This window comes from Elephantulus edwardii, unplaced genomic scaffold, assembly GCF_000299155.1.
Source record: "Elephantulus edwardii isolate Elephantulus edwardi_28Jun2011 unplaced genomic scaffold, EleEdw1.0 scaffold00120, whole genome shotgun sequence".
In the NCBI taxonomy this organism is placed as follows: domain Eukaryota; kingdom Metazoa; phylum Chordata; class Mammalia; order Macroscelidea; family Macroscelididae; genus Elephantulus; species Elephantulus edwardii.
This window is the reverse complement of record NW_006399870.1, coordinates 5,470,848-5,481,323: the sequence shown is the minus strand read 5'-3', so window position 1 is coordinate 5,481,323 and position 10,476 is coordinate 5,470,848.

Here is a 10,476-nt window from a genome sequence, read left to right as displayed (position 1 = left end):
TCATGTACTCCTTTCCTGATTTTTAACTATACAGTGTTTCTCTGCTTTGTTTTGAGGACTGCAAAATCAAGAGTTCTATGATTCCCATTTTTCTCAAGGCTAGTCACAATTTGTTGTGATCCACAAATTGACTATACCTTTACATAGTCAATGAAACACAGAAATACATTCCTCTGGTACTCTTTGCTTTCTGCCAAGATCCATCTGACATTGGCAATAATGTCAATTAAACGTTAAAGAAATATAATTTTTATGAATTACTTAGGCTGGTGAAAAATTCCATCATTAACATGTGTTACTTTTATAACTAGAAGGAAATATTTGTGTATATGTTTTAATGCTTCCTTTCTACCTTTCCTCGAGCTGAGGAAGCAGGAAATTAATTCTTTGGCTATAGCAGAAGTTCTCTGTTTTGGCTTTTCCTAAAGGAAAATTATTCTTTGAGATTCTAACTTTCTCAACTAGATGGATTGACACAGTGACTGATAAAATGGGCTCAAGTTTATCAGAAATAATTAAAATGGTACAGACTAGGACAGAGTTCAGAAGGTCACTAGGGGTGGACTCAGCTCCATGGCACCTAACAACAACAACATCCAAAAGCTAGGTTCACTGATGAATTTGAGTGAGACAGTATATCGACCACATTCTTACTGTTCTAGCAATTGAAAAATCTTGCAAGATATTAAAAATAATTTTTCAACAGTAATAGCAGAAAATAAACATTAAATAATAGTCCAAGTTCAAATTCAATTCCTAAAATCAAAGGAAAACAGCAGAAGACATTTTTTTTCTTAACGTCAGCAGACAGTGCCTTGGATCAAGGGGGTAGGGTTGATAAGTGGCGGGGTGAACCACAGGGTTACACAGTTTGGTGGGTGCAGGCAGCAGGGTGGAAAACGGGAAAGACCCAAGGGTAATGATCAAGGTCCAATAGTGATTAATTTTATAAAACATAATGCACTAGAATGGTTGTATGAAACACAGTCTGGATTAAGAATAGCATGAAACACGATATATATGAACTTTAGAAGCAAGCCAATAAAAATATTGAAGTAAAAAGAATCAAGAGTAGCTCTCTGTCCCAAACTCTCTTGTCCTGATTGGTCCCTGGATTGAGAAATTGTGGCACATTCACAATATGGATTACTACACAGCACTCAGGAGTGATGATTTAGAAAAGTTCTGCATAACTTGGGAGAGACTTTGGAGAGCATTATGCTGAGCAGATTAACTCAGTCTCATAAGGACAAATACTACATATGAACATTAATATAAAAATAGAAGGACAACTAGTAAACGTGCACTGTGATCCAAGGGAGGGTGGGATGGGAGCAGAGAGGCAAGGATGGGTAGGTGAAGAATCACAATTTGGTGGGTAGAGGGAGGGCCTAAAGGAAATGGGAAAGATCTGACAAAGACTTGAAAAGACAAGATAATAATGGCCATAGTCCAAGGGTGATTAATTTTATAAAACATAGCACATCGTAATGATTGTATGAAACATAATGTCAATGAAAGAAAGTATGGGGGGAATCACACTATAGAAATAAAAAGAAAAAGAATGAAGAGAAGGATGGACCTTTTGTGGTGCAAATTAATGGGACTGTGTTCATTAATTTGTTTTGGTGAATGATGGATTTATTACCTATTGTCACCGAGACTTTCGGTTTCTTGTCAACTTTTCTTGCAGAAATTTGCACATTTAATTTGTTCTGTGTCATTTCTGTGACACCATAATTTTTTCCTTTTCTAAATGTATCCCCTTTGATCGGGGCACCTGGGTCTCCAGTTCACTCTATCTGAGAGATGAGGAGTGAGGCAGATAAGGAGCCTCATTTCCTTCCTACCATCTCCTCTTTAGGGCTCACATTAAAGGACAAAGATGTGCCTGCTGGCTAGCTTAGAAAGCAGGTTCCTCTTGCTCAGAGGCTGTGGATACCTGCAGGAGAGAAATTACACTGCTCCAAGTTCTCTTACCTGCTACTAGCCAATTTTGACTCCCTTTAATTCAATTCAGCTCTCCCTGACTCCAGCAGTCTGGAGTTTCAGAGTTACTTTCAAGGTATAGCACCAATTACTGAAGTGTGAAAATAGAAACCTTCAAGACCAAACCCAGAGATGGGGATTTAACTGAACTGAAAAAAGAAGACTGGAAGAATAGATAGAGGATTCTGAACAAGGAAAGTAGTATACGAGCAATTATGAAAGTCTGCAAAGTGTGTTTAGATAGTGGCAGAGGGACCCCAGTGAGGATCTCTGGTTCATAAGAGTGCAGGAGGAAAGAAAACACAAGGAGCTGGGGTAGAGTGAGTCTTAATGTGACATAAAAAATTAACAAGACCGCTTTAAGCATCAGCAGTGAGGCTTTTAACCACTAAGCCAGACAGAAAATACCAGAGATGCCTCCTTCTCCCCACTGTTCAGTGTACTTGGTGCACTTATTGTGCCCCAGTAAGGGGTTCCAGCCAAAGAACAAGAGATGAAGAAGAAAAACCAACAAATTGACCACTTACGACTGCTGCTTATGGGTGACGCAATTGTGTCGGTGCAGTTCTGTCAGTGTAATTATGTACTCAGTCAGGGAAAGTCCTTTACCTCAACATACATTCATACACATGTTATTGTTAGGTGCCTTTAAGTCAAATATGACACTTAGCGACCCTATGAATAGCAGATCTGAATGCTGTCCTATCTTGTGCCATTCTCACACTTCCTGATACATTAGAGCCCATTGGAGCAGTCACTGTGTCAATATACCTCTACCCCTCCTTTGTCAATCCTCAATCCTTTGCTTTCTGCACATTATTACCCTCTCCAAGGAACGTGCCCAAATTATGTGACATAAAGCCTTCTCATTGACTGCAAAAGACCACTCTAGCTGAACCCTCTCCAAGACATATTTGTTTGTTCTCTTGGCCATCCATGGGATGTTCAGTGCACTTGTCCAACATCACAGCTCAAAGGCATCAATTCTTCTTCTATCATCTTTATTCATTATTTAGCTCTCAGATGCATGATAAGTGATTAGAAAGACGATAGTCTGAATTAAATGCACCTTAGTCCTCAAATTGACAGTGCAACACATCTCCTTATTTCCTGACTACTGATACCAAGGGTGTTAATTGAGCATCCAAGTAAGATAAAATTGTTGATAATGTCAATCATTTTTTCTATCATGATATTTCTATTGGTCCAGTGGTAAGAATCTTTGTTTTCTTGACACTGAGATACAATTCCTATTGAAGGTGGTATTCTTTGGTCTTCTGCAACAAGTGCTTCTCATTCTTCTCTCTTTCAGCAATCAATATTGTGTAATCTGCAACACAGGTTATTGATTAGTCTCCCTCAGATCCTCATTCCTAATACTGATCCCTCTGATCTCTCTCTGCCACATTACTCTTCATAGAGGAATATATTAAATGACCAAGAAAGCATCAGAAGAAGATGGAGGGAATGCATAGAATCACTGTACCAAAAATAACTAACTGGCACTGAAAGACTTCAGGAAGTATCATATGAGCAGGAGCCAATAGTAATGAAGGAGGAAGTGGAAACTTCATTGAAGGACAGGGCTAAAAATAAGGCCCCAGGAATTGATGGCATACCAATTAACTTGTTTCAATGAACAGATGCAACACTGGATGAGCTCACCAGTCTATGTATGGCAGGAAACTGGAGGACAGCTGTCTGGTCAACAGATTGAGGTCCATATTTGTTTCCATTTTCAAGAAAGGTGATCCAACACAATGTGGAAACTATTGAACAATAATTAATATCACATGCAAGCAAAATACTGCTGAATATCATTAAGTTCAAGCAGGATTTAGAAGAGGCATAGGATGTAACCAGGGACGTCATTGTTTATGTCAGATAGATCCTGGATGAAAGCAGGGAATACCAAAATACTGTGAATTTGTGCTTTATTTACTATGCAAAGGCATTTCACATTGTGGATTGTAACAACAATTCCCATATATTTTTGTCATCAAAATTAACCAATCATATGTATTTTTAAATTTTGTCTACTATATATGTTTGTTGAGGTAACTCGTGGCTGCTGTGAAGCAGAACACTGTGACACTGATGAGTCAAATGAGAGAATGGTTACCCATGGTGGACAGTGTTTGGTGAAGCTCCCTGATTAAAACAAGCTTGGAAATAGGAGTGGCATCCACTTCCACAATAGCTTGCCTCTGGAAACCCTAAGAACCTGGAGAAAGGACTAAAGTTATACAGGAAGTGTCCAGGACATTCGTTCATAGGGTCGTTATGAGTTTCCTGTGACTTGACAGCACTTAACAACAACAACACAACATATATACTTGTTGGATATATTTTTGTGTCTTATAACAGACAACATATGTCTATTATATGTTATAAGACACAAAGAGATATCCAACAAACAGATGAAACTATGTTTTCCAACAAATATATGAAACCATGTTTTAAATGAGTTCTTCTTTCTTCCTTCAACAACTTCATAATTTAAGGAGTCAGAGTCAATTTTGACTTACAGCAGTGTTTATATATGACAAAGTAGAGCTATCCCATTGTGATTTTATGCTATAATCTATTATAGCAAATTTCCATGTTTTTCTCCTGTTGAGCCACTGAGTGGATTCACAGCAGCCAAGTACATAAACATTGTACCATAGTGGAGGATAAGCATATTCTGGTAGGATTGTTGCTAGGCGCCATTGACTAAAACGCACATGACCCTATAAACAACAAACAACATTGCCCTATTCTGCACCATCCTCACAATCTCCTTCAAGTTTAGTAACACTATTGTCGCACTCACTGTGTCAATCTGTCTCAGTGAGTTTTCTTCTCTTTCAAGGACCCTCTACTTTTTGAAGCATGATGTCTTTTTCTAAGGTTTGATGCCTTCTGACAACATGTCCACATATCTGAGATGAAGTTTCACCATTCTTGAGCAATATAGTTGCACTTCCTCCTTATGGTTGTTGTTGTTGTTATGTGCCATCGAGTTGCTTGCGACTCATAGCGACCCTATGGACAACAGCCCTAAACCCTGCTCTATCCTGTGCTGATCGCATTGCCTCCAACACACCCATCCCGATTACCCTAGTCACTGAATCAATCCACCTCATAGAAGGTATTCCCCTCCTGCGCTGTCCCTCCACCCTACCAAGCATGATGTCCCTCCTAAACAGATAAAAATCAATTAAACAACAATTTTCTATGCCTCACATGGCTGGATAAGAAATCATTTGTGGACAATAATCCTCTTTTATAGTCTCCTCCCTCCAATATCTAGTTACTGATGGGAGCTTACTTTAGAAAGAATAGGAATATAGCATCAAACTGCCAGAGACAGGTAGAGAGACTCATGCTTCAAGACAAGAGACACAGATGCTTCCGACTGCAGGGATTTTTTCCAATGTAAAATAAAGCATTGTATAAAAGAATTCAAGACCTCGTTGAAACACTTTCCTTCTACAGTCTTAGGTTCGTCATGCCTGCTTTCACTTTCCTATATCATTCTGTGTCCTTTTGCAAATATGGCAGATGTATTCCTGTGCTCCCTTTTTTGGGATATGCTTTTTCCTCTTTCTCCACAGTAGTTTCCACACACTCTACGTCTAAGGACCAACTGCAATCCCTTCTTCTCAGCAGGTGAAACATTTCTTTGCACTCCCTTCTCTTTTACTGATCTACTGTATTCTAAATCCCATCAAGGGTCAAACTAAATTTCTTACCGTGGAGAATAAGTGTGCTTTTGGAAGAAACTGGGCATAAAAGAAAAAGGAGACAGAGACTTGAAATCTAGTTGGCTTGAAACTTGCTTCCACAGCTCATTATCAAGTTACTAGTGGTGGAGTTCCTTTAACCCATAGGTTTATTCCCTTATTGGCATCTGAGGAAAAATCATGTGACTGAGTTAAGACTTAGAGACCACTTGTCTTTCTCCTGCTCTCACTCTGCAAAGGGGATCAAGAGATATTGTCTGAGTGACCAGCTGCCAAGCTGGTCATTTGCATGGAGCTTCTCTTCCAAATGAGGAGAAAAATTCCCTGGGCAGGGATGTGAAGGAACGTTCCAGTCTCTGCCTGGAATGCATGGCCTGAGCTCAGCCACCTGATGGTGGAATGTCCACACACAGTACTGAGAAGTTTGATCCATATGCACTGCAAGAATCAGAAGACACAACTACAAAATCCTCAACGTGAATAGAGGGGGAAAAAATATATATATATATATATATATAAATACTTCATCTCATTTCTACGTCCCCCCACGTAAAAACAACTTCAAGGGAAGAAACCAAATCCAGGAAGTCTTTAACTGTCAGTCTAGGCCACAGGCAGTTCATCATGGGATTAGCTGTCCAAGTCAAAGGTCTCCTTTACAGGAGCTGTACTTTCTACAGCTGATGTATAAAGCCCAGTGAAATATGTGGGTAGAAGTTTGCTATACATGCTATAGCAATACCTGATCTTTTATCTTTGAAAGGAGAACTATCCTGGACCGACCATCTTAGCTTTTCAGAGACAGGGCTTTCCTAGGACTCAGGATTTTCAGGATTAAGATGAAGAGAGAGTTCCATGAAAACTGTAAAACAGTGGACAAATTAGTCTGGTCTTTATTTCTGAAACTTCTCCCAGTCCTGGGTACAGTACATAGAAAAGCAATGACATAATTTTAAAGAACACCTGTGTCATACACCTGTGTTCTTTCCCCAACCCCATGCACTCTTTGGGGATCACCAATAGTCTCAATTCAAGCATCTTTGTAAAGTATCAAGGTCTGCCTTTGAGAAATGTCAAAACCATGCTGCACACTAGAGTATTTAAATCCAGTTCAGTCAATATTCCCCACCTCCAACCTTGCAAGTGTGCCTGCAGTGTCTTTAAAAACCAGATATAAATCCTTTCCTTCTACAAACCCTCAAATGCGGTTGCCTCCATTGCTTAGCAACTTTTGACACTAATTGCTCTACAGAGTGTGAGCAACTGGCAACACCTTATTAAAAGTGAAATATATTATTCTGTCCACTTATTGCTGCTTTATAGAGATAAATTGTCCTTACTACATAAAAACTTTGTAAAGACCTTGACAAAGAGACTTGTAAACAGAAGTATGCGTGAGGGCATTCCTGGAACAGAGTTTTCATCTGAGTTGCACTAGCAATTCCTCCAATTTGACTGTATGATTCCACTAAGATGAAACCATCCCTTTCATTGTCATATTGTCATCACAAAGGTCTATCCTAAAAACAAACAAGCCTTGGTATTGAAAAGAAGAAAAATGTCTTTGTTCTCAGACTTAAGGAAATCAGTGGCTGCTTCTGCAGAAATAATTCATCTTCTTCTTTCCAAGGACAAAACAAGAGTGAGGGAGATTTACTGTAAGAAATCACTGGGCATAGAAGGAAAGAGGAAGAGAAGCAAAGTAAGAATGAAGGAACTCTACCTGCAGACCCAGCACTGCCATGATTTATTTTTTGTACACACATGAGACAATGTTACAATGTTACAATGTTACAATGTTACAATCCTAACAAAAGCCCAGGAAGCCACAAATTCCACATTTGAAGTAAAGCTGAAGTCAGCCACCACCAGGTTTCATACTTCATGACTTGTTTCATTCTCCACAAGAAAATTCATAATTTAACTCAAGCAAAGCTAACTCTTTGGAGTATTGTGACGCAAAATAAGTACTCAAGTAACATTCATGCTGAAAAGAGGGGAATTAGGTTTTTCAATCCAAATCTCTTTAAAATTACTGACCCCTAAAAAAGAAAAAAAAAATTACTGACCCCATTTTAAAGGAAATAGTTGGAAATCTCAGAGAAACGGAACATCCTCCAAATGCAAGATTATTTAACAACTTCTATGGCTTTACATTTACATAACTCTTTACATTTTTGGATGGTTATTTTAGAAAGAAAAGAATCATATGTGATGTTGTCGTTATGTGTAATTGAGTTAATCTGCGATATCAAAGCCTAAAACAATTATTAGTCAGTCTTTACAGAAAGAAAAAACAAAACAAAACAAAAAACACACACCCAAAAAGCCAAACACAGAAAAAGACTTGACATCATGTTATAGAATTGGAAATTTTAGAGAAAGGCTCCAAACAAAATGTTCAGAAAAATATGGATTAAAAAGAAAAATGTTATCATAGACAATTAATGCTGAAATCTGATTTATTTTGTTAAGTACACTTCCTGGAAGTCTTTATCTTTTATCATGTTAAACTTTTACTGGTGAGAAGCAGCCACTGGGGGCAGTGTGACCCCCAGGACCTAGAAGATAAGGAGAGAGTAGGGAAATAGAGATAAGAATTTATTATCCTTATAATGCATTATGTGTTCTGAGATATCGAATTGTCTAGTGTTATTGAATACAATTGAGTTAGAACTGACCCATAGCTGACCATCCAGCAGTTCTTCAGAGGTATTAACCAGATGAGAGGAGATTGTCCATCTTTCTCCCATGAAACAGATGGTGGATTCAAAGAGCGTGCCTTTGAGATTGCAGTACAGATATTTCCAGGGCCAAATTAAAATGCATCACTACGGAGGCAAGTTGTCATGAGCCTCATTACCCATGATTATGTTAAAACAAATACAGAAATAAAGTGGAAATTAGTCCAAATATTAAAATACAGAAGCAAAATTATCTAACAAGGATCTTATGCATAACACACTAAGAAAGGCTGAAATAGTCTTTAAGGAGAGAAATAAACAACAACAACAAAAGATAACCAGACACAGTGTTGGAGCAACAGACTTTTAGTGGCTACAAGAGAGCATAGGAGCTAAGGCTCCTGTAAGCTCTTCCACAGACCTGTGCTATCTGATCACCAGAGAGATCACTTGATCAAGTGATTCTCTGAATTCCCCCTGAGAAAAGAAAAGTAATATCTTTTCATTCATGTATCTGTTGAGAGTTCCACTTCTGGGCAGTAAAGAATAAAAAACAAAAATTTAAATAAAGAATAAAAAAGACGGATATTGTCATGTAGATGGTTCACTTAAGGTACAGAGATATACTTGCATCATCACCTTAATTTTCCTCCTGAGAGCTGAGTTGTAGCTATAGATTGGAATTTTTTACAAATAGAAAGTCCAGGTGTAGAATAGAGACAGGATTCTAAAAATGAACCAATTTGAATTAAGTTCAAAGTTTATGCTGGGAATCTCTACATATTTAATCCATACTTCGCTTATATCCATTTACTTCCCACTTCCACAACTCTGTCCATTCACTCTCCACCACATCACTTCCTTTTGCCTTTTTACCACTCTATCAATCGCTGCTTATTTTTCCTACACTCATCTTCCATTGATGTATCTCTCAGACTCTGTTTTTTCTAAAAAATATATCACATTTCTCTAGTCTGATCTATACAGCCTTTATGGTTTTTTTCAATTCACTCACCCACACCTTTCCCTCCCAGTCAGGCATGGATCTGACTTCTTCTCTGAGAAGTTCTTACTCCTGCACTTTGGGTCCTTTTCCCATCTTTATTTTTATGTTCTGGGACTATTGATTGGAATACCACGCTCGTTTTCCTCTTTATCCCATAGGATAGGAATCATGACAAAGGAGACCCTCCCCTACTGCCTTGCAACTCTTAAACAGCCCAATTCAGTCTTTGCTGTGCTGAGAATACAGCAGCACCATGAGCAAGGCTAAGGCTTGGTAAAAGTTGCCTTATAGAAGGTGTAAAACTCAGCTGAGAAGACGTGACTTTAGAGATAAAAGCAAAACAAAATAAAATAACAAACATCCATCATGCACTAGTATAGAGCAGAAAGACTAAGATGGTAAAATGGGTCATGCACCAATCTTTGATGCATAAGATTGGCTGCAATCAATTCTTATTTTGTAAGTGCTCATTAGAATTGCAAGACACCAGAGCTAGAAGATACCTTAAGTAACCATCAAGTGCACTTGTAAAGGAAGAGTTTGAGATTGTGATCCACCCAAGATCACACAAGTGACAGAGAACAGAGTTCTCTCATTCTTACTACTTCTTCCCAGAGGCCAAATGTGCTCACTCTTGGGGAACAGGAAGTGATAATTTCTGTTCTCATGTTGTTGACTCTGTGGTAAGTAAATAAATATTTGTGTAGTGCTAATGAAGGCTGTCAGGACTGGGTGGGCTATTGTATTTAAAAGTCGGTTGAGACCTGACTAAGTCTCCAGCTTGAAGGCTCATGGGTGAAACAGTTGACTTCTGGAGGGTAAATTCTCTTGATTTAGTTGAAAGTCAGGTATAAACTGTTAGGTCAGTTTTTGTCTGATTAATAATCATGTGTAAGCTGATTGTTGCCTGGATTTAGTCAGCAATCAGCTGTGGGCTAGAAGCCTCTTATTTAAGTCAATCAGGACCTGGTGAGTTGGCCTTTATATTTCAATGTCAGTTGTGCCTTTGAGCCTGTGGCCGTCAGCCTTGCTGTTAATTTTTCTAAGTGGTAGAGCACTTGTGTGTCAG